The sequence below is a fragment of the Phyllobates terribilis genome, unplaced genomic scaffold (genome assembly GCF_046119375.1).
Source record: "Phyllobates terribilis strain yellow unplaced genomic scaffold, ASM4611937v1 Scaffold_3__8_contigs__length_932513732, whole genome shotgun sequence".
NCBI lineage: Eukaryota > Metazoa > Chordata > Amphibia > Anura > Dendrobatidae > Phyllobates > Phyllobates terribilis.
Window position 1 is genome coordinate 873,758,156 of NW_027362763.1, and position 26,126 is coordinate 873,784,281.

Genomic DNA, 26,126 nt, shown 5'->3' on the forward strand with positions numbered 1-26,126 from the left:
GAGTGGGTTTCCTCTGGGTACTCCGGTTTCCTCCCACATTCCAAAGACATACTGATAGGGAATTTAGATTGTGAGTCCCAATGGGGACAGTGACCATAATGTAAAGTGCTGCGGAATATGTTGGCGCTATAAAAATAAAAATGATTATTATTATAATGTCTGTAAAGCGCTGTGGAATTAATGGCGCTATATAAGTGAGTAAAATAAATAAATAAATAAACTACACGGGAGGACCTTGTCAATGACCTGAATTCAGCTGGTACCACAGTCTCAAACATTATCATTAGTAACACACTACACCATCAAAATCCTGCAGGGCACACAAGGTCCCCCTGCTCACGCCAGCACATTTCTAGGCCCATCTGAAGTTCACCATTGACCATCTAGATGATCCAGAAGAGGCATGGGAAAAGGTCATGTGATCAGGTGAGACAAGAATAGAACTTTTTGGTATCAACTCCAATCTCCGTGTTTGAGGGAAAAGAAGGATACGTACAACCCCAAGAAAACCATCCCAACCGTGAAGCATGGTTGGGGAAACATCATACTTTGGGGGTGCTTTTCTGCAAAGGTGACAGGGCAACTGTAACGTACTGAATGGATGGGGTCACGTATTGCGAGATTTTGGCCAACAACCTCCTTCCCTCAGAAAGAGAATTGAATATGGGTTGTGGCTGGGTCTGGGTCTTCCAGCATGACAATGACCAGAAACACACAGCAAGGACACCTAAGGAGTGTCTCCAAAAGAAAGATTTCAACATCCATCTCCAGACCTGAACCCAATAGAAAATCTCTGGAGGGAGCTGAAACTCAATGTTGCCCAGCGACAGCCCCGAAACCTAAAAGATCTGGAGAAGATCTGTATGGAGGAGTGGGCCAAAACCCCTGCTGCAGTGTGTGCAAACTTGGTCAAGAACTACAGGAAACGTCTGGCCTCTGTAATTGCAAACAAAGGTTGCTATACCAAATATTAAGTTCTGTTAATTTGTATCAAATACTTATTTCATGCAATTAAATGCAAATTGTGATTTTCTGGATTTTTTTTTAAGATTCTGTCTCTCACAGCGGAAGTGTACTTATGATAAAAATTAAAGACTTTTCCATTCTTTGTAGGTGAGAAAACCTGCAAAATCGGCAGTGTATCAAATACTTATTTTCCCCACTATAGATAGCCTATAAAAATATCCAAAAAGAAGGAAATTAAAGAGGTTATCTAGTTTAAAAATGTATGGGCCAGATTCATTATTGCAGTTTTGCCAGAATTTTGGAGTGAATACCTCTCAATTATTGACTTTTTGAATTCATCAAAGGATTTGAACCTTTTTTAAAGTTATCTTTTGTTGTTTAGTTCATTTTCTGATATTTACGGCAAGTATGGCTTTTACTGGTGTTTCAGACCGTTTCATTAAATGCAACTTTTTAATCTCTTCAACCCCAAACCTGTTTTCCCATTCCTGACCAGGCCAAATTTTACAATTCTGCGCAGCGTCACTTTATGTGGTAACAACTCTGGAACGCTTTAACGAATCCCACTGATTCTGAGATTGCTTTTTTGTGACACATTGTACTTCATGTTAGTGGTAAATTTTGTTTCATATGATTTGCGTTTATTTATGAAAATATCGAAAATTTGACAACAAAATGTGAAAATTTCGCAATTTTCAAACTTTGAATTCTTATGCCATTAAATCAGATAGTTATACCCCACAAAATAGTTACTAAATAACATTTACTACATGTCTACTTTATATTAGCATCATTTTTTAAACATATATTTTTGTCAGAAAGTAAGAACATTAAAAGTTAATCAGCAATTTTTCATTTTTCGAACAAAATTTACAAAATGATTTTTTTAGGGACCACATCACATTTGAAGTGACTTTGAGGGGCCTGAAAATACCAAAAAGTGACACCATCTTAAAAACTGCACCCATCAAAGTGCTCAAAACCACATTCAAGAAGTTTATTAATTCTTTAAATGCTTCACATGAATTAAAGAGAACCTATCATCATGATTTAGCATGTTAAAAAAATGTATGGCTATGATATACTAATTTAATACAGTAGATACATATAGGGAATAAATCTGCAGCCTGGTTCTTAATTACCGTTAGAGGTTTTGGCGCAATATCCTTTTCGTGTATTAGGTTGGGACTGTGGAGCAGGGATGTGGGTAGGGCCTTCGTCTCTGCCGTGGCCCCTCTGTGTTTGTATGAGTCAGCCTCCTTTTTTAAAGTTCGTGCTAGCGCCGCCCTTGCCACACATTCATCTCCCGGCGGTCTTCAGAAAAATGGCTCCGGTGGTGGCACATGCGCAGATTGACATCCGATGATCTTCAGCAAAATGATGCCGGTGGCAGTGCATGTGAAGACTGAGATTTCAGCAGGTCATTGAGCCGAGGTCAGAATCTGCACATGCGTCGCCACCGGTGCCATTTTGCTGAAGATCACTAGAAGATGAATGTGTGCAAACGCCACCCACGACAAGGGCAGTGGTACTGCAAACCTTAAAAAAGGAGGCTCGTACAAACGTTGAGAGGCCGAGGAAGAGCTGAAAACCCTACCCACAGTCCTACCCAAATGCACGAAAAGAATATTCCACCAAAACTTGTAATGTGAATTAAACAAAAAATCAGGCTGCAGATTTCTTCACTACAGGTATCTATTAAATCAGTATAGGAGTGCCATCATAGCCATACACTTATTTTAATGTACTATATCACGATGACAAGTTTCCTTTAAAGCAATGTGGTTGGAAAAAAAATTTAAATTCAATTTTTTCCTACAAAAATGTTACTTTAGTCCCATTTTTTTAATTTTCACAAGGGTAACAGGAGAAAATGGACTGTACAATTTGTTGTGCAATTTCTCCTGAGTACACCAATGCACCATTTGACTTTTGGAGAGCAAAATTGGCTGGAATATATAGCGGACGCCATGTCACATTGGCAGAGCCCCTGATGTTCCTAAACAGTGGAAACCCCCCATAATTGACCCCATTTCAGAAACTACACCCCTCAAGGAATTTATTTGGAGGTGTGGTAAGCATCTTGAACCTGCAGATGCATCACAGAATTTTAGAATGCTGAGACGTGAAAATGAAAAAATAAATTTTTCCGCAAAAATGTTGCTTTACCCCAAATTTTTCATTTTCACAAGGCTAACAAGAGAAAATGGACCATATAATTTTTTGTGCAATTTCTCCTGAGTAAACCGATACCCTATATGTGGTGGAAAACGACTGTTTGGTCACACGGCAGGACTCAGAAGGGAAAGAGAGCCAGGTGAATTCTGGACCGCAATTTTGGTTGGAATAGATTGTGAATGCCATGTTACATTTGAAGAATCCCTAACATTCCAAAACAGCAGAACCCTGTACAAGTGACCTCATTTTGGCAACTACACCTCTTGAGGAATTCATCTAGGCGTGTAGTGAGCATTTTTAACCTTCAGGCGATTCACAGAATTGTATAATATTGGGCTGAGTGAATGGAAAATTACCATTATTTCTATTAAAATGTTGCTATGGACCCAAGTTTTTAATTTTTAAAAGAGTTAATAGGAGAAAATGAATGGTAAAATTTGTTATGCAATTTCCCCTGAGTATGCCAATACTCCATTTGTGGTCGAAAACTACTTTTGAGGCAAAGTGCATAACTCAGATGGGAATAAGTGCCATATTGGAGTACAGATTTTACTGGAATGGTTTGAGGGTGCCACATCACATTGACAGAGACCTTGAGGTGCCAGAACAGCAAAACTCCCCCCATAAGTGACCCCATTTTACAAACTACACCCCCCAATGAATTCATCTACGGGAGCAGTGAGCATATTGACACCCCATGTGCCTCACATGATTTTATACCATTGGGCAGTGAAGAAAGATTAATTACATTTTTACCACTAAAATGTTGTTTTAGCCCCGTTTTTAATTTAACGGCTAACAGGAAAAAATGGTCACAGTTTGTTGTGCAATTTCTCCTGAGTGCGCCAATACCCTACAGGTAATCGGGAAATACTTTTCAGGTACAGTGGAAAGCTCAGAAGGGAAGGAGCGCCATGTTGTAGTGCAGATTTTGCTGTTATGGTTAGTGCCATGACCCACTGGAAGAGCCCCTGAGGTGTAAGAACAGCAGAAACCCCATATGTCACTCCATTTTACAAACTATACCTCTCAATGAATTCATCTAAGGGTGCAGTGATAATATTGACATCTCGGCTGTGATATTTATACCACTGGGCAGTGAAGAAAAAATAATTACATTTTACCACAAGTAATTTGTTTTAGCCCCAGATTTTACATTTTCACAAGGAGAGATGGGTAAAAATGGCACCAAAATCGGTCACACAATTTCTGCTGAACATGGTGATACTCAATGACAATATAATGTGTGGCTGAACAGTACTGCTTAGCCACACGACGAGACTCAGGAGGGATAGAGTGTTATTTCACTCTTGTAAAATAAATTTTAGTAGACTAGTTTGTGGACTCCATATACAGAGCCCCTAACTGCCAGAAGAGCAGAATCCCCCTCAATATACAGGTGAAGTGACGATTTTGACTCTATGGATGCTTTCCAGAAACAAGCAGTAGTGGATGTTGATGAGCGAAAATTTCAAATCTGCCATTGTAGCATCTGCACATTGTAGCGTCCGCACACTGTAGCGTCCGCACACTGTAGCGCCCGCACACTGTAGCGTCCGCACACTGTAGCGTCCGCACACTGTAGCGTCCGCACACTGTAGCGTCCGCACATTGTAGCGTTCGCACATTGTAGCGTCCGCACATTGTAGCGTCCGCACATTGTAGTGTCCGCACACTGTAGCGTCCGCACACTGTAGCGTCCGCACATTGTAGCGTCCGCACACTGTAGCGTCCGCACATTGTAGCGTTCGCACACTGTAGCGTCCGCACATTGTAGCGTTCGCACACTGTAGCGCCCGCACACTGTAGCGTCCGCACACTGTAGCGTCCGCACATTGTAGCGTCCGCACATTGTAGCGTCCGCACACTGTAGCGTCCGCACACTGTAGCGTCCGCACATTGTAGCGTCCGCACATTGTAGCGTCCGCACATTGTAGCGTCCGCACATTGTAGCGTCCGCACACTGTAGCGTCCGCACACTGTAGGGGCCGCACATTGTAGCGTCCGCACATTGTAGCGTCCGCACATTGTAGCGTCCGCACATTGTAGCGTCCGCACATTGTAGAGTCCGCACATTATAGTGCCGATACATTATGCTCAGTTCCTGCTTCTGGAGACATGCACCCTTTAAATTAAGCAAGTTCTCATCGCTACAGAAATGCCAAATATGTGGATGAAAAAATAAGGTTTAGGCACACACAAACTATACTCCCCTTTGGCATAATTAAAACATGCCAGAATTATATAAACTAGGGGACTTTGGGAATGGGAAGCCAGGAGTATTTTCCTGGTGTCACAACTCCTAAGGGATGGGATATTTAAAAGCTTTCAACAACTAAAAACAGAATATTTTTTTCCCACATAGAATGTTTTACCAATATCTGCAAGCACGTCATGTGTATAATGCACAACTTAGAATAAATGCTATTTCTATCGAGAAATATCCCATAATTGACACAATAGCTACAGCTAGGATTACGAAAGACTTAATTTCTTATGTAGATAGGCAACTACTGGCCATACATCTGGATAAATACTCTGACAGCTAAAACAAAATGGGAGTGGGATGTGGGTTCCATATCAGAAGAGCAATGGTGAGAAGTTTTGGAGCTAACATCTAGACTATCTCTGTTGGAGTCACAAAGACTGACCAAAATTTTTCAAAGAGTTGTGCTCAAAAGTTTACATACTCCGGCAGAATTTTTGCTTTCTTGGCCTTGTTTTAGAGAATATGATTGATAACAAAAAAACTTTTTCTCCACATTTATTGTCAAACTACTGTGTTTTCTCTTTTTAAATCTTAATGACAACCAAAAACATGCTTGATTCTTATATCCCCTTACAAAATCTGTCGGGGAAGAGTTGGGAGGCTTAGATACACATCAGATTGCCGGCTAATCCTGCAGACTTGTATCTAATGTGTATGGGGCTTTCAGTCTAAGAGCTCACTCAGGTGTCAGTTATTCACTTAATAGTTCAGTCCATGTTTTTCGCGTATCTACTATAGTCAATGGGGCTGTTCACTTGTCTTGTATTTTTGTGGACTGAGTGGTCCCCACAAAATCAGAGACTTGTCCAATTTTGATCTTAATCATAGATCAAACTCACCAATGCAAGTCTATGGGTCCATAAAAAAAAATCAGACAGCACTCATGACATCTGTGTGCTATCCGTTTTTCACGGACTGCTTGATAGAAAAAGCTTGAGGAACCTACACTAGCTTTTTTTTCCCCATACGAAAAGAACAGATAAAACTCTGATGGTAAAAACTGACACACTGACCAAATACTGATGAAAATCAGACTGCTTTTGGAGTATGAGAAAAATCACTGAATGTCTGAATGAATATGGGAGAGGAGAGAACAAAGGAACATCCTAGTAATCAGTTTTTTGTAAAAAAAAAACGAAAACATTAAAAAATAGTGGCCTTAGTTTGGTAAGATGGAGAATTTTTATGGTTAACAAATCTAAACATTCGAAAATATCAATTAAAATAAAATTGCAGTTTCATAAAGTAATTACACTATGTAACATGTAATAATTTTATTTTTAAGCCAGTGTTGGAGCATTTCTACAGAGTCTGCCTGCACAGCCCTGCGGATGTTACTCACCAGCTTAGAGGGCTGTCTTTATATTTTTTCTCACAGCTTAGTGGTTTGGACAATTGTGGTCCACTGCCATACACATCATCATCATCATTAGGTAAATAGGTGTTGCTGAACACAGTAGCCACATTGACACACAGCATTGCACTTGTCAATTAATGGCCAAACACACTTTGCTATTAAACGTCTACTAGGGATGGTAGTATATGGCCCATTGATGATGGCAGGTGCCATGTATGAGAGTGGCACAAACACTGACTTATTTGAGCTGCTTAGGTTTCATTTACTAAACATAAAAAAATGAAAGACCATTATGTGTGATTACGATGGTGTCATCAACAAAGTTTAAGCATTGCATAAAAAAGTGAACCCCAGGCCGTTGGACAACCGCACAGTTTTTTCATCTCTGGTATGACATCACTATTTGAATAAGCTAAATGGAGCTAATCAGGGAAAAGAAAATATGATGGGAGTCATCCAAAATCAAATTAACTATTATGTAACATGTTAATTGCCTATGATTAAACATCTGATGGAGTAATGCAGCCTCAGACGAGCAGTAGATCAGTGTCCATGGCTGTAACTGACCAAGTCTTCCTGATGAAATATGCACTGCAGTTTCATAAAACACACTTATATTAAAGGCCATATGGGGCCAGTAATTCCAGTGTTATGTCGAGTCTCAGGGCCATGGCCTCAACATTCACCAAGAGTAATGACTGGCTAACCTAGTAGAAAGAACACTGTGCAAACTGATAGAAATGCGGTAATAGAAGAAAATAACACAGGCAACACTTAAAGCAACTCTCCCCCTGGGATTGTGAAAAGACTACTCATTTCACAATTACCATATTTTATGTTCACATGCTGTGTTTTTTTTTCTGTAGCCAAAATTTGCACAATTGGCTGTAAAAATGCTGCATTTAAAAAGCAGATTTTGCTATGTTTTAGCAGATTTTTTTTTGGTGCTGATTACATGTGTTTTGTTCACAGTAAATATTTAATAAAGCTAATTTTATTAATAAAAAACGCAGCAAAAAACACTGCACAAATGCAGCAATTTTGCACCTTCTCATTGCGTTTTATGGGTGAAAAAAACGCTGTAAAAACGCTGAAAGAATTGACACGCTGCAGATTTCAAAAACACCGCAGTTCTTAAATTCAGTCAGGAAAAAGAAAAACAAGCAGGAGATTTCTGATGTCTCATAGCTTTTACTAGTTCTGTAAAAAGCAGCTTCTTATTTGTATAAAAAAAATGCTGCAAAAACACTGCATGTGAACATACCCTTATAGTCCTCTCCCTGGTTCGCCATATAGGCGGACTATCATTATGAAATGTATAGTCACTCTTCAGTCCCAGGGTGGAGGGTCACTTTAAACCATAAAAAGTAATCAGCTTTATGAGATATGATATATTCATCCAAACCCAACAAATAAGACGAAGACAGACTTAGTGGTTTAGTTTGTCTTAAAAGTTATATACATCTTTTTAACTGCTCTATTATTAAAATAAAAAATGAAGCAATTTTCCATAAAATCTACAGTACACTCTCCTGCTGTCTATAGGTGGTCGAGAAGCGGGGGTAGATGAATGTAAGGAATATATGACTGCAGGATTCGACTATCCACAGGTTTACTTTTCATGGTAACATATGGATGAACATAGGGTATAATGTGCTTAATTCATTTTACTCTTTCTAAAGGTTTTTACATTTTTTACAACATTTGCTAAAACCATTGTTATTTATCATTAATAACATCTCTGTGACATCATGTATTATTATGGAAAATCAAAGTTTAAGGTACCCACCCACATTGCCTTTTTGTTAGGCAATCCTTGCATGTGTTGCAGCTGTCTAAAGCCCCCGTCTCACATAGCGAGATCGCTAGCGAGATTGCTGCTGTGTCACGGTTTTGGTGACTCACCAGCGACCTCACCAGCGATGTCGCTATGTGTGACACTTTGCAGTGATCAGGCCCCTGCTGTGAGGTCGCTGATCGCTGCAAAGTGTCCTGGACCATTTTTTGGTCGTTGCTCTCCCGCTGGTCAGCACACATCGCTGTGTGTGACCAGCGGGAGCAGCGATCAGGCTGGTAACCATGATAAACAGCGGGTTACTAGGTGTACACGCGCACCTAGTAACCCGTTGTTTATCACGGTTACGAGCCTGCTAAAGTGAGCGGTAACCTCCCGCTCACCGTAGCAGAGTGGTAACCATGATAAACAACAGGTTACTAGGTGCGTGTGTGCCCCTAGTAACCCGATGTTTACCATGGTTACCAGCCTGCTCCTGCTTCAGCAGGCTGGTAACCAGGAGCAGGACATCGTGGAAAGATTCTTTCCACGATGTCTCTGCTCCCCTGATCGTTGGTGAGCCTGCCTGTTTGACAGCTCACCAGCGACCACATAGCGACGCAGCAACGATCCCTGACAGGTCATATCGTTGTCGGGATCATTGCAGCGTCGCTAAGTGTGACGGGGCCTTAACAGCCACAAGAGATGCAGCCGCGAGGACTTGAACACAGTTTTCGAGCATGCCAAATATACTCGGTTAGGACCCGAGCGTGCTCGGTTAAAGGGTTAACCGAGCACGTTGGCTCATCACTAGCAGTGACTGATCAAGCCTTCAGAATGGGGCATGGACATAGACTACAATTCATCCTGTGGATCTGTCCAGTGGATACTGCAATATCATTTCAAAAGTGCTTGACTTTTTATGTGAATTCATTGTACTTTACATGGGAAATGGTGCTCAGAAATGTACATTCACTTTAAGTGTAAGTTTTGTGAAATGTTTGAGCTTTTTACAATGCAGACAGATTTAGTCAAACTTACTTACAAGTACAGGTTATGGACAAACCAAACCTATCTAGTTCAAAACCCTGGAACTGCCTGTACTTTGTTTTCATGACCCCAAACTCTTTACAAATCTGCATCCAACACACATTTATACTGTATATATAATCACAGTTTCCTGACTTCTGTTTTGCACTATAGTGATACCTTTCAAATGCATTTGATTTGTACTTACCGTATATACTCGAGTATAAGCTAAGTTTTTCAGCACATTTTTTGTGCTGAAAAAGCCCCCCTCGGCTTATACTCGGTTATATCACACCATCCTTATTGAAAAAATGACCAAGTATGGAATGGACAAGGCAACTGTTAGGTGGATTCATAACTGGCTTAGTGATCGGACTCAAAGAGTGGTCGTAAATGGCTTCACATCCAGTTGGATGAATGTCTCAAGTGGGGTACCACAGGGCTCTGTCCTGGGACCCGTATTGTTCAACATCTTTATCAATGATTTAGATGAAGGAATTGAGGGTAAGCTGATTAAATTTGCTGATGCCACAAAGCTAGGAGGGATAGGTAACACTAGAGAAGAGAGAGAGAGGATTCAAAAAGACCTAAATAAACTGGAGCAGTGGGCAGCAAATAACAGAATGGTTTTTAACAGGGAAAAATGCAAAGTACTACATCTGGCCAATAAAAATGAAAAAAGCATAAACAGAATGGGAGGAATAGAGCTAAGCAACAGTACATGTCAAAAAGACTTTGGTATACTAATAGATCATAGACTGAACATGAGTCAACAGTGTGATGCAGCAGCAAAAAAGGCAAAACAATTCTGGAATGCATTAACAGAAGCATACAGTCTAGATCACGTGAAGTCATTATCGCACTTCACTCCTCTTTGGTCAGACCTCATCTGGAATACTGTGTCCAGTTTTGGGCACCACATTTTAAAAAAGACATTGACAAACTGGAGCAAGTTCAGAGAAGAGCAACCAGAATGGTGACCGGTCTGCAAACCATGTCCTATGAGGAACGATTACAGGATTTGGGAATGTTTAGCTTGCAAAAAAGAAGACTGAGAGGAGACTTAATAGCAGTCTACAAATATCTCAAGGGCTGTCACATTGTAGAAGGATCATCTTTATTCTCATTTGCACAAGGAAAGACTAGAAGCAATGGGATGAAACTGAATGGGAGGAGACACAGATTAGATATTAGAAAAAACTTTTTGACAGTTAGGGTGATCAATGAGTGGAACAGGCTGCCACGAGAGGTGGTGAGTTCTCCTTCAATGGACGTCTTCAAACAGAGGCTGGACAGACATCTGTCTGAGATGATTTAGTGAATCCTGCTTTGAGCAGGGGGTTGGACCAGATGACCCAGGAGGTCCCTTCCAACTCTACAATTCTATGATTCTATGATATACTCGAGAATATAGAAATTCCGTTGGTGGATAGTGGTGATGGGGGGGGGGGATTGCGGGGGAGGAGCGGGCACAGGCAGTAGCCGCTGCTCCAGCTACCACGTGTGCCCGCTGCTAAAGGGAAATGAATATTCTCTCTTCTCCACTTCCATGGGCGTGAAGAAGAATGAATATTCATTCTCTTTAGTAGCGGGCACAGAGGAGCGCTGAGCCGTGGCTCCTGTTGACAGTGCCAACTACTAAAGAGAAAGCATATTCACTCTTCTCCATGCCCATAGTCCAGGCGTGGAGAGGAGTGAATATGCCAGCAGCTCACATCAGCGTCTGAGAGCGCATGGCAGATGCTGACATGAGCTGCTGCAGCAGAACAAGACTTAGAACTGGAGCAGAGGTCAGGAAGGAAGGTGAGTATAAGTGTTTATTTTTTTGTGTGCGCAGTGATGGGGCCATACATACCAGGATTGGGGATGAGGGGCCATGCATACCAGGATTGGGATGAGGGGGCCATACATACCAGGATTGGGGATGAAGAGGCCATGCATACCAGGATTGGGGATGAGGGGTGCCATACATACCATGATTTGGGATGAAGAGGCCACGCAACACCAGGATTGGGGATGAGGGGGGCCATACATACCAGGATTGGGGATGAGGGGTGTCATACATAAAAGGATTGGGGATGATGAGGCCATGCATACCAGGATTGGGGATGAGGGGGCCACGCATACCAGGATTGGGGATGAGGGGGGCATGCATACCAGGATTGGGGATGAGGGAGGACATGCATACCAGGATTGGGGATCAGGGGTGCCATACATACCAAGATTGGGAATGAGGGGTGCCATACATACCAGGATTGGGGATGAGGGGTGCCATACATACCAGGCTTGGGGATGAGGAGGCCATCCATACCAGGATTGGGGATGAGGGGGCCATGCATACCAGGATTGGGGATGAGGGGGGGCATGCATACCAGGATTGGAGATAAGGGGGGGCATGCATACCAGGACTGGGGATGAGCATGCATACCAGGATGGGGGATGAGGGGGCCATGCATACCAGGGTCGGACATGAGGGGGCCATGCATACCAGGATTGGGGATGAGGGGGCCATGCATACCAGGATTGGGGATGAGGGGACCATGCATACCAGGATTGGGGATGAGGGAGCAATGTATACCAAGATTGGGGATGAGGGGGGGGGCATGCATACCAGGATTGGGGATGAGGGAGCAATGCATACCAGGATTGGGGATGAGGGGGGGCATGCATACCAGGATTGGGGATGAGGGAGCAATGCATACCAGGATTGGAGATGAGTGGGCAATACTTACCAGGATGGGGAAATTTACAAGTAGCTGCTGCATTTCCCACCCTAGGCTTATACTCGAGTCAATAAGTTTTCCCAGTTTTTTTGTGGTAAAATTAGGTACCTCGGCTTATACTCGGGGATATACGGTAATTACATGATTAGATTTTAGGGATGAGCACTTTTTAATAGAGCAATGGGTGTACTACATGCAAAATTGGAAGCTGCTCCATTTCCAGTAATAAAGAGTAAGATGGCAAAATTAAGGCCACTCTGCTTGGTAAAACTTGGCAATGCCATATTAATAGGAAAACATAGCCGGTGACAAAATATTCTTTATGAGATGGGAAGTTTTGGTTTCTACAGTCGGGTCGTACTTTGATATCAGGTCATGGCTGTATTTAGTCTAATTAGAGGCCATTGTTTTATGTTGAAGTAAGTTACCTGGAGCCTCAGAGAACACTCACTGTGTAACAGTCGTCTACATGCCTAATTGACATTCTTTACGCTTTGCCTCTTTGAAATGTTCCCCAAGTGTGCGGGCACTGACAGGATAAAGAGAAACACTCTTACTTTTAAACCAGAGCAGACAAAAATGAGGTAATGGTCACATCGCTTCTGTAAGATTTATTGCACGATTTAGGCTTTAGAGAGGAAATACAGTTAGTTCTCTCCAACAATACACAGAAAAACTAACACATACAGTAGGTACGGAAAGTATTCAGACCCCTTTAAATTTTTTACTCTTTGTTTCATTGCAGCCATTTCGTGAATTCTAAAAAGTTTGTTTTTCTCATTTTAGTACACTCTGTACCCCATCTTGACTGAAAAAAATAGAAATGTAGACATTTTTGCAAATTTATTAAAAAAGAAAAACTGAAATATCACATGGTCATAAGTATTCAGACCCTTTGCTCAGTATTGAGTAGAAGCACCCTTTTGAGCTAGTACAGCCATGCGTCTTCTTGAGAATGATGCAACAAGTTTTTCACACCTGAATTTGGGGATCCTCTGCCATTCTTCCTTGCAGATCCTCTCCAGTTCCGTGAGGTTGGATGGTGAACGTTGGTGGACAGCCATTTTCAGGTCTCTCCAGAGATGCTCAATTGGGTTTAGGTCAGGTCTCTGGCTGAGACAGTCAAGAGTGGTCACAGAGTTGTTCTGAAGCCACTCCTTTGTTATTTTAGCTGTGAGCTTAGGGTTATTGTCTTGTTGGAAGGTGAACCTTCGGCCAAGTCTGAGGTTCAGAGCACTCTGGAGGAGGTTTTCATCCAGGATATCTCTGTACTTGGTGACATTCATGTTTCCTTCAATGGCAACCAGTAGTCCTGTCCCTGCAGCTGAAAAACACCCCCATAGCATGATGCTGCCACCACCATGTTTCACTGTTGGGATTGTATTAGGCAGGTGATGAGCAGTGCCTGGTTTTCTCCACACATACCGCTTAGAATTATCACCAAAAAGTTCTATCTTGGTCTCATCAGACCAGAGAATCTTATTTCTCATAGTCTGGGAGTCCTTCATGTGTTTTTGAGAAAACACTATGCGGGCTTTCATATGTCTTGCACTGAGGAGAGGCTTCCATCGGACCATTCTGCCATAAAGGCCCGACTGGTGGAGGGCTGCAGTGATAGTTGACTTTGTGGAACTTTCTTCCATCTCCCTACTGCATCTCTGGAGCTCAGCCACAGTGATCTTGGGATTCTTCTTTACCTCTCTCCCCAAGGCTCTTCTCCCACGATTGCTCAGTGTGGCTGGACGGCCAGGTCTAGGAAGACTTCTGGTGGTCCCAAACTTCTTCCATTTAAGGATTTTGGAAGCCACTGTGCTCTTAGGAACATTGAGTAATGCAGAAATTCTTTTGTAACCTTGGCCAGATCTGTGCCTTGCCACAATTCTGTCTCTGAGCTCCTTGAGCAGTTCCTTTGAGCTCATGATTCTCATTTGGTCTGACATGAACTGTGAGCTGTGAGGTCTTATATAGACAGGTGTGTGCCTTTCCAAATCAAATCCTATCAGTTTAAATAAACACAGCTGGACTCCAATGAAGGAGGATCACAAGGAAATGGACAGCATGTGACTTAAATATGAGTGTCTGAGCAAAGGGTCTGAATACTTATGACCATTTTATATTTCAGTTTTTCTTTTTTAATAAATTTGCAAACATTTTTACATTTGTTTTTTTTCAGTCAAGATGGGGTGCAGAGTGTACTTTAATGAGAAAAAAATGAACTTTTGAGGCTGTGTGCACACGATGCCTTTTTAATGCGTTTCCGCAGCGTTTTTGCAGCTGCGGAAACGCATTAAAAACGCATGGTAGAAGGGCAGCAATGTTCCCCAATGATAATCCGCATGTGCTGTGCCCATGCTGCGGATTTTTCCGCAGCGTTTATACTGCGCTCAAAAATCCGCAGCATGTCCATTAATTTTGCGGAAACGCTGCGTTTTCGCCGCCATTGACTTGCATTAGAACGCGCCAATACCGCAAGACTGCATCTGTACTTGCGTTATTGGCGCGTTCTAATGTGCGGATGGTACCCGAGTGTGGAGAAGATGAGACTCTCCTCCACACCCAGGTAGCATAAAAAAGCTGTAAAAACAAGAATAAAATAAAAAATAAGATATATTCACCTTCCGACGGCCCCCGGTCTCCTTCCCTCTGCTTGCGTGCAAGACTGAAGGACCTTTGGTGACGTCACAGTCATGTGACCGCAGGCCCTTCAGCGCAGTGTCTCGCGATATCCCGGCAGCAGGGAACAAGCCAGGAACGAACGCGGCAGCACACGCCGGGCCATCGGAGGGTAAGTATAGCTTTATTTTTTTATTTTTACATTCTTTTACGGTCACACTATATAAATCCATGCCGGTTGCATTGATTTATATAGTGTGACCTAGTTGTCAAGCACTTTCCAGGTGATGCTAAAATCGCCTGGAAAGCGCTTGTCAATCCGCATGCGGAAACGCATGTGAATCCGCATGTATTCCGCAGGAAAAACGCATGTACAATCCGCATGCGTTTTTTCTGCCAGGGAGATGCAGAAATTTTCTGCTTCATTTCTGCATCGTGTGCACATAGCCTTAGAATTTACCAAATGGCTGCAATGAAACAAAGAGTGAAAAATTTAAAGGAGTCTGAATACTTTCCGTATCCACTGTATCATCAATGGGTTTGCTTCTACTTCCTCCTCACTACTGGAACTAATACCAAACAATCCCCATACAGGTACCTTCTACATGTTACCTAACATACATAAAGATGGCAATCCTGGGAGGCCAATCATCTCTGCTATTGGGACATTAACTGAGAATATCTCAGGCTGGGTGGAGAACATTCTGAAACTCTTGGTGAGACTCACACCCAGCTATATCCAGGACACCACAGATATTCTCTGCAAATTGTCAGCCCTAGGCCCAGTTCTGGAAGACAAAATACTAGCCACCATGGATGTAGGGTATCTCTACTCCAACATTCCTCATGAGGATGGGATTGTGGCATGCAAATATTTCCTTCAAAAAAACAATCTGGCCACAGAACCAACTCTGCAGTTCATCAGGTTTGTGCTCCATCACAAATACTTCTCCTTTGGGAATAATTTATACCTGCTGTGTATGTAAGTTCCACCCAACCATTAAGCTCACTCTCAACTTCTCAAAGTCAAAGAAACATTTTCTGGACACCACCATATTACATCAAAGACAATACCATACAAACATCAATTTACCATAAACCTACAAGACGTCGGACATATCTTAGATGGAACAGCTTTCATCCAAGACACACAAAAAAATCCATCATCTACAGTCAAGCTTTGAGGTACATTTGAATCTGTTCAGACAGTAAGGACAGAATACTGCAGCTGATATCACTGAGGAATACATTCCTGCAACAAGGATACCATCCACTGGTAATAGATGAACAGATCCACTGAGCTACAATGGTCCCAAGAAGCAGCCTCCTGGATTACAGACAGAGGGAGGACAACAACAGGGAGCCTCTTGTGGTCACATACACCCCCCACATGAACATCCTAAGGAAAATTGGTGCTGATCAACCCACATTCCACAGAGACCACAAACTGAAAGGATATTCCCAGAACTACCACTTCTTTCCTACAAAAAGCCCCTTAACTTAAGGAATCACCTTGTCAGAAGTGTCTTCTCATCACCATTAGTCATGGGCACATTCCCATGTAACATTAAAAAATGCAAAAATTGTACCCACATATTACCATCACATACAGTCCGTATACCAAACACAAATCAGGACTATAAAATCATGGATGTCTTTTCATGTACATCCTCCAATGTGGTGTACATGATACAATGTACAAGATGCCGTGAAGGAACCTATATTGGGGAAACCATGCAAAAACAGCAAACAAGAATGAATTTACACATAGACACAATTAAGAATGAACTGGACACGCCTGTGGGAAAACATTTCTCTGGCTCGGGACAGTGCATGACAGATCTAAAAGTCTTAATACTAAAGGGTCATTTTAAGGCTATGTGCCCACGATGCAGAAATGCTCCGGATTTTTACTGAGCGTTTCTGCATCTCCCTGGCAGAAAAAATGCATGTGCATTTTACATGCATTTTTTCTGCCAGGGACAAGTGTTTGTCAAGTGTTTTAGCATGCGATTTTGCATGCTTTTGTCAAGCGCTTTTCCAAGCGATTTTAGCATCACTTGGAAAAGTGCTTTGAAAGTTGGTCACACAATATAAATCCATGCAAAAGGCATGGATTTACATTGTGTGACCAACATAATGTTAAAAAAAAAGAATTAGAATGTAAAAAATAAGAAATAACTGTTAAGGGTCCGGGTGGTGGAACCTCTGCTTCGGTGCAAGGAGGGACCAGAGGGGTGTGACTAAGTGCTTAAGGTGACTCCCACGGGTCAGTTGACAGGAACTGACCAGTACAGCGGCTGAGCACGGCAGGAAGGCAGACGGGTGGTCCGGGTAGATCAGCAGGCAGGTACGGCAGATAGTCAAACAGGTACTCCGGATAGGCAAGCAGGCGGGTATGGTGGATAGCCAGACAGGTGCTCTGGGTAGGCAGGCTGGTGGGCACGGCAGGTAACTGGCAGGTGCTCCAGGTAGGCTGGCTGGCGGCACAACAGGTAACTGGCAGGTGCTCCAGGTAGGCTGGCTGACGGGCACTACAAGTAACTGGCAGGTGCTCCAATGTAGACTGGCTGGCGGGCACGGCAGGTAACTGGCAGGTGCTCCGGGTAGGCAAGCTGGCGGGCAGAACTATTAAACAGACTGGTGGGCTGGACTGTAGACAGACTGGCGGGCTGGACTGTTAGACAGACTGGCGGGCAGAACTGACTGGCAGCGGGACCTGAGGGCTGAAGCAAGTGTTAGCACACGGAACAACAACCTTGCACAGGCACCTCCATTTTGGAGGAGGTGCCTTATATAGGAGAAGTCCTCCGGCCAATGGCTGGGGACTCTTTAGGACGGCGCGCGGCCCCTTGAAGAGGGAGGGAGCGCACGCGCTCTAAGCACAGTGCCCGGGAAGCTGCGCGCGCCACAGCAACAGGGGAGCAGGAAGACGCCGGACCAGGACCGCAGCGGTGAGGGGAAAGGTGTCTCTGCCCGGCAGGAGGCAGAGACGCCGATGCTACAGTACCCCCCCCCCCCCTTTACGCCCCCGAGAAATTTTTTAAGAAGATGGGGGGCATGAATGTTCTCCCTGGGTTCCCAAGACCTCTCCTCCGGGCCAAACCCAATCCAATCCACAAGAAAAGTTTTTCCTCTTACCCTCTTGGTGACCAAAATGTTTTCTACCTCAAAGACGTCCTCAGCGGAGACTGGAGCTGGAGTTGTACCTGGAATGTCAGAGAAGGAATTAAGGACAACTGGTTTGAGGAGGGATACATGAAAGGAGTTGGGAATCCGTAAGGTGACCGGGAGTTTCAGCTTGTAAGCTACGGGATTGATTTGGTTCAGAACCTCGAACGGACCGATGAACTGCGGACCCAACTTATAAGAAGGTATCTTGAGATGGACATATTTGGAGGAAAGCCAGACCTTGTCTCCCGGACGGAATTGAGGCGGATCTTGACGTCTCTTATCAGCGTGTCTCTTCAGAGGACTGAAGAAGTGCAGATCTAGTGTCTTCCCAAATAGGCGAAAATTCACTGACAAGAGACTCTGTGGCAGGATTGTCCACTGAAGAGGAGACGGGAAATGGAATCTGGGGGTGTCGACCATAGACCACAAAAAAACGGGGATTTAGTAGAAAGTAGAAGACTCGCTCTCATGATTGTTATAGGAGAACTCGGCCCAGGGCAGGAGCTCAACCCAATCGTTATGGTGAGCGTTGACAAAGTGCCGAAGAAAGCAGGTAAGGATCTGGTAGATACGTTCCACTTGACAATTGGACTGAGGATGATAAGCAGAAGAGAAATCCAAAGAGACACCCAGCAACTTGCACGTAGCTCTCCAGAAGCGCGAAATGAACTGAGCTCCGCGATCAGACACAATGTGGAGGGGTAAGCCGTGAAGATGGCAGATGTGATGGATGAAGTCCTTAGCCAGCACAGATGCAGATGGAAGACCAGGCAGAGGGATGAAGTGGGCCATTTTAGAAAAGCGGTCAGCGATCACCCAAATGACAGTACAGCCAGCAGAAACAGGGAGATCCGTGATGAAGTCCATTGCAATGTGTAGGCACGGAGCGGAAGGCACGGGAAGAGGAAGGAGACGGCCGGATGGAGGGTGCCTGGGAACCTTGTTACGGGCACAAGAGGAACACGCCGCGACAAAGTCCACAACATCCTTGCGCAGGGAAGGCCACCAGTAATGTCGGGCGAGGAGCAGAAAGGTCTTCTTCTGGCCAGCATGACCGGCTAGTTTGGATGAATGGCTCCAGAGTAGAACCTTCTTTCGATCCGGAACCGCTACAAAGGTCTTACCGGGTGGAAGATGAGACAGGTTAAATGGAGCAACAGACATTACTTTGGAGGGGTCAATGATATGTAGAGGCTCCTCCTCTTGGTCGGAAGACAGGAATGAGCGGGATAGAGCGTCAGCTTTAATGTTCTTGTCCGCCGGGCGGTAATGCAGAGTGAAGCAGAATCAGGCAAAGAATAGAGACCACCTGGAATTTAGTCTTTGGGCGTTCTGCAAATAAGCAAGGTTTTTGTGGTCAGTGTAGATGACCACCGGGTGCAGATCCCCCTCCAGCAAGTAGCGCCACTCCTCCAGTGCTAATTTGATGGCCAGCAGCTCATGATCTCCTCTGGAGTAGTTGCGCTCGGACGAGGAGAAGAGCTTGGAGAAGAAGCCGCAGGTTATCATTCTCCTGGAGGAAGATTTCTGGGTGAGAACCGCTCCGGCTTCGGAGGAGGATGCATCAACCTCCAGGAAGAACTGCTTGTTGCAATCCGGACGGTGCAGCACAGGAGCTGAGGAGTAGGCTTGTTTAAGGGAGACGAAGGCCTTCTCCGCTTTGGAAGTCCATTCCCTGGGATTTGCTCCTTTACGGGTGAGCGCGGAGATGGGAGCAGTCCGGGAGGAAAAAATGAGGAATGAAGAGGTGGTAATAGTTTGCGAAGCCCAGGAATCGCTGAATTGCCTTCAACCCCTCCGGTCGGGGCCACTTTAGGACGGCAGACACCTTCTCGGGATCCATCCGCAGACCAGTCTTGGAGATAATATAGTCCAGGAACGGTAGAGAAGTCTGCTCAAAGAGGCATTTCTCGAATTTAGCGGAGCCTTAGCAGAACCTGATGAACATCCCTCCGGTGTGAGGGCAGATCCGGAGTGAAAACCAAGATATCGTCCAGGTACACCACCACGCAAGAATACAGGAGGTCTCGGAAGATGTCATTCACCAGTTCCTGGAAGATGGCTGGAGCATTACAGAGACCAAAGGGCACCACGCGGTATTCGTAGTGACCGTCCCGGATGTTGAATCCCGTCTTCCACTCATCTCCCTGGCGGATCCGGACCAAATTGTACGCCCCACGAAGATCGAGCTTGGTGAAGATCTTCACGCCTTTAAGGAGGTCAAACAGCCACGAAATGAGAGGCATGGGGTACTTATTTTTGATGGTAATTTCTGGATAAATCCCCAAGCAAGATTCTCTTCTATGTACTCAGACATGGCCCGGGTCTCAGCCAGTGACAAGGGGTAGATTCGCCCGCGGGGAGGAGAAGCACCAGGTCGATGGGGCAATCATACGGCCAATGAGGTGGTAGTGTCTCCGCTTCCTTTTTGTCAAAGACGTCTGCATAAGACCATTAGGGTGCCGGCAGACCAGGTAGATTAGCCGGAGTAGAAGGGGGTCGAGCAGGACGAACCAGAACCAGACAGGACTCATGGCATTCCTGACCCTAACGGAGCAATTCACCAGATCTCCAATTCAGGATGGGCTCATGTCTTTGTAACCAGGGTAGACCAAGCAAGAGGGGGTGAGAGAGACCGGACAGCACATGAAAGGAGATCTTCTCCGAGTGCAGCATTCCCACCTGAAGGGTTACAGACTCTGTGACGAGCAAGATGGTCTCAGGAAGAAGCCTCCCATCCACGGAGGCAACCGCCAACGGTTCAGCCAGATGTACGGTAGGAATCTGATACAGCTCCACAACAGCGGCTCCAGAATCCAGATGGGCAGTCTCGAAGAAGTGGATCTCACCACTGGAAATAGAAACAGACAGAGTCAAGGACGGAGAGGATTTACTCTTGCCTAGGATGACCTCTCCGAGCAGTCCTAGACACTGGAGTTTCCCGGCCTCACGGGGCAGAAACGGATCAGATGCTCTATACTTTCACAGTAAAAGCAACTCCCCTCGGCTCGGCGCGTCTCCAGGTGAGACTTGACCATCTTGGTTTGGTCAAATTGCATAGGCTCAGACGAACATGCCTGGGGAATTGCTGGTTGCGAGGCTGGCCTTTGGAATATTGGAGCGAGACGCGGAAATCTTATCTCCCGGTTAGTCTCTTTCGCACGTTCCAGAAAACGGATGTCAATCCGGGTAGCTAATGACACCAGGTCGTCCAGGGTGGAAGGGATCTAACTCATCCTTGATCCAACCGGAAAGACCCTCCCAAAAGGTGGACACCAGGGCCTCGTTGTTCCAGGCAAGTTCAGATGCGAGGGTTCGGAAATGTATGGCATACTGGCCCACAGGGAGACTCCCTTGGCGGAGATGGAGAAGTGAGGAGGCAGTAGAAGATTTTCGTCCGGGCTCATAGAAGACCTTCCAGAAGGCAGCGAGGAAAGCCAGAAGATCGGATACCAGGGGATCCCCTCTTTCCCACAGAGGGTTTAGCCATGCCAATGCCTCCCCGGTGAGGTGAGACATGATGAACGCCACTTTGGCCCGGTCGGAGGTGAACTGGTGTGCCAGGAGTTCAAAGTGCAGCATGCACTGATTTATGAAGCCCCGACATAAGACGGGGTCACCACCAAAACGTGGAGGCGCAGAGAGACGGGGTCCAAAGCCGGGTGCCACAGCGCCACTGGGTTGAGGAACCGCCAGAGCGGTTGCTGCTCGGCTAGAGATGGACACAGAAGGGGTGGACAGCGTGTCCAGGTGGGAGTTGACAGTCCGCAGATAGGACAGGATAGTTTCTTGTTGGGATCTCTGACATTAAACCTCCTGGTACAGGTCAGAGAGCGGAGGAGCCTGGGGGCCACCGGGTTCCATGGCCTGTGCAAACTGTTAAGGGTCCGGGTGGTGGAACCTCTGTGCTTCAGTGCAAGGAGGGACCAGAGGGGCGTGATTAAGTGCCTACTCGGCCTGCCCCAGGTCACACGGCAGCTTAGTCGACTCCGTGAACCAGGGAGGGTCCGGGCAGGTGAACCAGGTGTCACTCTTGGACCAACCTTGTGTGAGAGCAGGTGACTCCCAAGGGTCAGTTGACAAGAACTGACCGGTACAGCGGATGAGCACGGCAGGAAGGCAGACGGGTGATCCGGGTAGATCAGCAGGCAGGTACAGCAGATAGTCAGACAGGTGCTCCGGATAGGCAGGCTGGCGGGCATGGCAGATAACTGGCAGGTGCCCCAGGTAGGCAGGCTGGCGGGCACAACAGGTAACTGGCAGGTGCTCCAGGTAGGCAGGCTGGCAGGCACAGCAGGTAACTGGCAGGTGCTCCAGGTAGGCAGGCTGGCGGGCACGGCAGGTAACTGGCAGGCTGGCGGGCAAAACTATTAGACAGACTGGTGGGCTGGACTGTTAGACAGACTGGCGGGCAGGACTGACTGGCAGCGGGACCTGAGGGCTGAAGCAAGTGTTAGCACATGGAACAACCTTGCACAGGCACCTCCATTTTGGAGGAGGTGCCTTATATAGGAGAAGTCCTCCGGCCATTGGCCGGGGACTCTTTAGGACGGCGCGCGCGGCCCCTTTAAGAGGGAGGGAGTACGCGCGCCCTAAGCACAGTACCCGGGAAGCTGCGCGCAGTGCGCACCACAGCAGCAGGGGAGCAGGAAGACGCCGGACCAGGACCGCGGCGGTGAGGGGAACGGCGTCTCTGCCCGGCAGGAGGCAGAAACGCCGATGCTACAATAACCTTATACTCACCTTCTGATGGCCATCGCTCTGCTCCCGGTGTCGCTGCTGGCTCCGTGGCAGGTACCGGTAATGTAAAAGGACCTTCCATGATGTCAGCAGTCATGTGACAGGTCACGCGAAAGCCAACGTCAGCGGTCGTGTGACCTGTCACACGACAGCTGACGTCATGTAAGGTCCTTTTACATTACCGGTACCCGCCACGGAGCCAGCAGCGACGCAGTGAGCAGAGCGGGGGCCATTAGAAGGTGAGTATAAGGTTATTTTTTATTTTAATTATTTTTTTACTTACAGGTACTATGGTACCCGGGTCTGGAGGAGAGTCGCATAAGATACGCATGACTACGCAAGTCAATGGCGGAGATTTCGCAGCGAAATCGTATTAGAATTGGTCTTGCTGCGGGTTTTACCGCAATGCGAATTCACAGCGGAAATTTCCGCATGATGTGTACAGCACATGCGGATTTGCATTGCAGTAAATGGCAGACCTATTACAAGCGATTTTAATGCATTTTCGCAGCGAAAATATGCCGCAAAAACGAATTAAAATCGCTTCGTGTGCACATAGCCTAAGGACGACAGAGAGAGAAAAATTTGCGAATGCAAACTGATAAGAATGTTCAATTTCTTGACAACAGAACTCAATTTACCACCTGGATTTATGACTCACTACATGGATATAATTCACATCTCCACCAGATGGACTCCAGATAATTAATCCTTCCCACAGCCTCTCCATTTGTAAGGAAAAATCCTAATTTGATTTAATTGGCTTATCATTAGGAGGCATCACTCCTTACACCTCATGAGCAAATGTCCTGCTATAATAACTCTTAAGTGTTTGTGCTTTTGTCTTATTAATTCATTTGTAAACCTGCCTGAAGAATGAGTCTCTGTGCTCTGAAAGCTTGCATATATATATTTTTCTGATTAGATAATAAAGGTATCACTCCGAGAATACTTTTGTCATTTTTTGGCATAAAAGTATTTACATCTCCAACAATAGTTAACTATCAGCTTTAGTTAGTTCAAAACCTGCCAACTTCAAATATCAAGAAATCTCATCATTAGACTGTAACTGCATGATGCTTCTTCCTGATAATTTTTACAACATGGTACAAAAAAATGGATATAATGTGTGAATACACCCTTATAATATATTATTAGAATTCACTTACCAATATACTGTGAGTTTAATTAATTCTTCACTTTTCAGCTTCTATTTTTATAGTTAGAGACCTCAAATTTATATAAATCTAGTATAAAAGGGGTTTCCGTTTTCCAGTTTTCCCCTGGCTACAGTTTGTTTAAAAAACAAAACAAAAAAACTGTGACTTACTCATTCTCCCCGGGTCCGGCACTGAGTCTCTACCACTTCTCCTGGTGTTTGCAGCTCTAATATCACGTCAACAGCACTACAGTCAATAACTGAGCTCAGCAGCTGTCTGATTGGCTGCAGCGCTGTTCACATGACATCAGCACTGCAGACAATAACAAACACAGGGAGCAGCAGTGGACCAGAGGGGGGTCAGCAATGCTTAAAACAAACTGCAGTCAGGGAATAGTTTTGGAGAACCCCTTTAACTTTACACATCTCTAGAAAGTTACTATGTACTAAGCAATTCTTTGTGTGCATTGTGTCCAATGAAAGCAGGACAAGGTCAGGATGACTTTTCAGTCTTGTTTTCATTCACTGACAGTAAGCATGGATGCTAAAAGTCATGGCAAATTGAGACACAATGTAAACTAGAAAAATGGAGGTAGTTAAGCTACATTTACTGAAAGCCGCTGTTCAGTGTAATATAGAGAATCTGATTTAACACAGAAAAACACTGGGAAAGTAGATTGTATTGTGGTTCTTAAGGAAGGGCTGTCATCTCTCATTACAAGTCTATTGTAGTAAATAGTATATAACCTTAAAACAATCTTATAACTCTGCACTGCATCATTCCACTGGTATTCTTCCTGGGCGTGTCCCCTTTACTTGATAATGGAGACTATCCCCACATATTCTGACACTATCCAATCAGTGCTGACAGTGTAAAAATGTATCACTACCTTTCCAGGATGATTAACAGAGGAAAGGCAGAGTTCTGAGACAAGATGTCTGCTGTCAGTATTTCATGAGAACTACAAGTACGAACTAAAACAGACCGCTGAAGAGCTGATCCACCCTTCAGAAAATGACAACACAATTAAAATCTGTTTGAAGTCAAATTGGTTACGTCATATAGAATGGACACTATATCTAATCATTAGCATTACTTTTATAGTCTATGGGCACTTTCGACATCTGAAACTGATTTTTACATATGTTTGTGGCTACATTTAACATAAAATAGCACTAAGTTTTGGTCCTCAATCCTCTTTTCTTTTTAGAAAGTTTAGATTTTTTCTCTTGTTGGAGCGCCATTCCCTGTAATACATGCTGGATGTGATTGCTTTGTGTTTTCTGGGTTATCCTGTCTTTACTTACTTTCATGTATCAGCACAGCTCCAGAACTGCAATTATTTCCTTTCCATGTTCTTTTCTTTTTTCTACAACCCCTGGCAAAAATTATGGAATCACCGGGCTCGGAGGATGTTCATTCAGTTGTTTAATGTTGTTGAAAAAAAGGAGATCACAGACATGGCGCAAAACTAAAGTCATTTCAAATGGCAACTTTAGGGCTTTAAGAAACACTAAAAGAAATCAAGATTAAAAATGTGGTACTCAGTAAGGGTAATTTTTTTCAGACCAAGCAGAGGGAAAAAATTATGGAATCACTCAATTCTGAGGAAAAAATTATGGAATCATGAAAAACAAACACACAAAAGAACACTCCAATACATCACTAGTATTTTGTTGCACCACCTCTGGCTTTAATAATAGCTTGCAGTCTCTGAGGCATGGACTTAATGAGTGAAAAACGGTACTCTTCATCAATCTGGCTCCAACTTTCTCTGATTGCTGTTGCCAGATCTGCTTTGCAGGTTGGAGCCTTGTCATGGACCATTTTCTTCAACTACCACCAAAGATTTTTAATTGGATTGAGATCCGGACTATTTGCAGGCCATGACATTGACCTTATGTGTCTTCTTTCAAGGAATGTTTTCACAGTTGAAATGACTTTAGTTTTGTGCCATGTCTGTGATCTGCTTTTTTTCAACAACATTAAACAACTGAATGAAACATCCTCCGAGCCCGGTGATTCCATAATTTTTGCCAGGGGTTGTGTAGCCTGTTTTCTGTGCCCTCTCCGAGACGCTTTCTCCCCTGTCCACGGCAGATCTGTGTACAACCTATTCCCCATTCCTGCTGCTAGCTCTAAC

The 26,126-nt window shown here is 44.7% G+C and overlaps 1 protein-coding gene across 1 annotated transcript in view; it reads right to left on the reverse strand.

Moving 5' to 3' along the window:
* The window catches only part of TTC27 (tetratricopeptide repeat domain 27), a 552,249-nt gene that overhangs the window by 60,654 nt on the left and 465,469 nt on the right, over positions 1-26,126 (reverse strand). The gene's annotated exons all lie outside the window — the stretch shown is intronic.